Here is a 4272-nt window from a genome sequence, read left to right on the forward strand (position 1 = left end):
TATTTCTTTCTTTTTTCTCTCTTTCTTTACCACGTTCCTATCTCCTCCTCCTCCTCCTCCTCCTCCTCCTCCTCCTCCTCCTCCTCCTCCTCCTCTTCCTTCCCTCTAAGAACCTTCCTCTACTTAAAAAAAAGGAAATTAAAAATAAACAACTCTAAAACAAGTATTCAGAAAGAACATTATTCTTCGCTTTACTGTCTGTCTGTCTGTCTGTCTGTCTGTCTGTCTGTCTGTGTGTCTGTCTGTCTGTCTGTCTGTCTGTCTGTCTGTCTGTCCTCCATCTTGTGAGAGGAGAGAGTTGGGGAGATCAGTGAGAAGAGAGGAGGGGAGAGGAGGGGGTGTAGGGCAAAGGTCATGGTTTGGGAGTTTACGGGGGGGTTGGGGAAGGAGAGGGGAGTGAGAGGAAGGAGAGGGGAGGTGAGGGGAAAGGAGGGGAGGTTTGTGAGGTCAACTGCAAACTGGGAAACAGATCCTGGATGAAACTTGAATAGTGTTAAAGAAAAATAAAAGTGAGTGAGAGAGTGAGATGGAGAGAGAGAGAGAGAGAGAGAGAGAGAGAGAGAGAGAGAGAGAGAGAGAGAGAGAGAGAGAGAGAGAGAGAGAGAGAGAGACAATATGGATTTAGTGGAGATGAGTGGAAGGAAATTTGCACTTTGGGAGATTTTGGGTGGAAGAAAAGGAGATGATTATGAAGTCAGATTTGGAGGAGGAGGAGGAGGAGGAGGAGGAGGACAAGGAGTAGAAATAATGGGAGATTTGCTACTTCACAAGTGGTTAGGAGATAAAAGGAAGGAAAATGGAGGTAAAAGGAGATAATTTTTAGGTCAGGGAGAGAAAATGGAGGAGCTTAGGTTTGGTGGAGGTGGAAAAAAATGGAGGAGGAGGAGGAGGAGGAGGAGGAGGAGGAAGGAAGGAAGGGAGAGGGGTTGACAGTGACTAAGGAAGCTTGAAGAAATAAGAGGAGTTGAGGAGGAGGAGGAGGAGGTGGAGGGAAATTAGGAAAAAAATTAAGGAAAAGGAAGGAAAGAATGAAGGAGAAAGTAGTGAGAGACGATAATTTTGTATTTTGTCCAGAATATCGGAGAGAGAGAGAGAGAGAGAGAGAGAGAGAGAGAGAGAGAGAGAGAGAGAGAGAGAGAGAGAGAGAAAGAGGGAAAAATCGTGGTTTAAGAGAGGAAGAGAGAATTAGAGAAGAAAAAAAAGATGAAAACAAAACATCTTACCCTTTGTTCTGAGAGAGAGAGAGAGAGAGAGAGAGAGAGAGAGAGAGAGAGAGAGAGAGAGAGAGAGAGAGAGAGAGAGAGAGAGAGAGAGGCCACCAGCACTTAATGATACGCGGTAATGCGAAGCGAGTGAAGACTTTACTCTCCCAAATGTGTATATGTATGTATGTATATGTGTGTGTGTGTGTGTGTATGAGAGTGTGTACATATACCCCTCCCGTCTCTTCCCCTCACCTCCCCTCACCTCCCCGCCGCCTCCACGCCCTCAGTGCCGCCCGCAAGTCGCACCCTCTTACTTTTTCTCGACGTTCCCACGATGCCCGAGCCCCAAACCGGTTCTGGGGCAGCCACTCTTCATCAGAGACAGCATTAGCACAAGTGTTCCTCGCCGCCACTCGCTCGCTCGCCTCACCTCCTCCTCCTCCTCCTCCTCCTCCTCCTCCTCCTCCTCCTCCTCCTCCTCCTCCTGCTCCTCTGGCGACTCCTGACGATGATACGATGATTCCTCTCACTATCTTTTCTTGTCTGTGTCGTTGTTGTTGTTGTTGTTGTTGTTGTTGTTGTTGTTGTTGTTGTTGTTGTTGTTAATTATCTTCATTGTTTATTTCTTCTGATTTTGTTTTCTGATTTTTTTTTTTGTTCGTTGCTGATTTCCTCTTGATTTCTTCTTCTTTTTCTTCTTCTTTTACTTCTTCTTTATCTTCTTCTGTTATTTGCTGTGTTTTTCCTTCTCATTATTGTTGTTGTTATTATTATTATTATTATTATTATTATTATTATTATTATTATTATTATTATTATTATTATTATTATTATTCGGTCTCTTCCCCTTCTTTTTCTTCTACTTTATTTGTATTCCTCCTCCTTCCCTTGCTCCTCCGCCCCCTTCTCTTTCTTCTTCTCTTATTCCTTTTCCTTTGCTTACTCTTCTACTTAATATTCCTCCTTGTCCTCCTCCACATCCTTCTGCTGCTCCTCCTCTTCCTCCCTCTCGTGTTCCTCCTCCTCCTTCGTTTACTCCTCTTTTTCTCTCCTCCTCCTCCTCCGCTTCTCTGTTTACTACTACTGCTATCTCCTCGTCCTCGTCTTCGTCCTCCTCCTCCTTCTTCTTCTTCTTCTTCTTCTTCTTCTTCTTCTTCTTCTTCTTCTTCTTCTTCTTCTTCTTCTTCTTCTTCTTCTTCTTCTTCTTCTTCTTCTTCTTCTTCTTCTTCTTCCACCTCCTCCTCCTCTTCTGCCGCAGCCATTTATACTGCATTTCTTCTCCGCCTTTTTTTTTTTTTTTCTGTCTTCCTCCTTGTCCTCCTCTTCCACTTCCTCCACTTCCTCCACCATTTCCTCCTCCACTTCCTTCTCCACTCCTCTCCGTGTGGTTTGTTTGTCATGATCCACTGATTAAGTCTATAGATCCACTTGTAGTAGTAGTAGTAGTAGTAGTAGTAGCTGTTGTTGTTATGGTAAAGATAATAACATGGAGAAATATGCTAGTGATTCTGTTGGAGAAGTGTGTGTGTGTGTGTGTGTGTGTGTGTGTGTGTGTGTGTGTGTGTGTGTGTGTGTGTGTGTGTGTGTGTGTCCCAACTGCGCAACTCTTCGATTACCGAGTAACAGTTGCGCAACACGGAGCGTCTGTGCGTGCTACAAAACGCGCATATTACCAACACCTTCTCTCCATCCTCTTAATGCGTAGCGCTGAAGGGAGATGAATAGTAAACTTAATAGTAGGGAAAAGAATTGAAAAGTAGGAGGAGGAGGAGGATAAGAAGAGGAAAAATAGGAAGACACTCTAGTAACTGTAATAATATTGATACTAAAACAGATGATAAGATGAATACCAAAGAAAAGAGAAAGGATGAGAAAGAAGAATATGAATAACAAGGAAGAAAAGATAAAGCAAACATACTTAAGGGAAGAATAAGATAAGAAAATAAACATTAGGAAAACTTAACAAATCGTGCTGTTCTCATTAAGGGAAATAGAATGTACACAAGCAAAAGGTGAAGAAGAAGAAGAAGAAGAACTGAGATGACAAGAAAAACAAAGGAAAAAATATCACGAGAAACTCAACGTGGTGTCCATATTGAAAAAAAAATAAATAAATAGATGTACATACAAAAGATGAAGAAAAAAAAAAGTTAAAAAAGGAGACCAAAACAAAACTACTTAGAAAATAAAAAAAAAACATACTAGAAACTTAACTAATCGTGGCTTCATCATCAATTAAAAAAAGAAACGAGAAAACAAAGCAACAAAAAGAACAACAAACAGGAAAAAGCGCAGAATCCAAATGTCTGAAAGCCACACATTGCGCAGCGCACCTCTCTAGGAAGCGCTGCGCCATCCTGTGACCTGCGTGCTGTCCTCCGGTTCTCCTTGGCTTCCCTCCTCCTCCTCCTCCTCCTCCTCCTCCTCCTCCTCCTCCTCCTCCTCCTCCTGCTGCTGCTGCTGCTGCCGCCGAGCCCAAACCGGTTCCCCTATTATCAAGATGACGGAGCTAAGACCAAGAACGTTTGTCCACATGTGTGTGTGTGCGAGGGAGGAATGTGTGTGTGTGTGTGTGTGTGTGTGTGTGTGTGTGTGTGTATGTGTATGTATGTGTGTGTGTCTGTGTGTATTGTATGGCCCGACGCCCCTCTCTCTCTCTCTCTCTCTCTCTCTCTCTCTCTCTCTCTCTCTCTCTCTCTCTCTCTCTCTCTCTCTCTCTCTCTCTCTCTCTCTCTCTCTCTCTCTCTCATTATCTTCTATCTTTGCTTACGTGTATCTGTGTCTTTGTTTTTATTTGATTTTTTATTGTTTTCATTTTTTGGTGGTGGGTATTTTCCTCCATCTCTCTCTCTCTCTCTCTCTCTCTCTCTCTCTCTCTCTCTCTCTCTCTCTCTCTCTCTCTCTCTCTCTCTCTCTCTCTCTCTAAACAAACACGTTCATATGTACGTAACTTCATGGAAAAATATCCCGTCCTTGCGTACGTATTTTTAGCTTTGATCTCAAGATAACTAACGCACGCACGCACACACACACACACACACACACACACACACACACACACACACAC

Source organism: Scylla paramamosain, chromosome 30 (assembly GCF_035594125.1).
Source record: "Scylla paramamosain isolate STU-SP2022 chromosome 30, ASM3559412v1, whole genome shotgun sequence".
Lineage (NCBI taxonomy): Eukaryota > Metazoa > Arthropoda > Malacostraca > Decapoda > Portunidae > Scylla > Scylla paramamosain.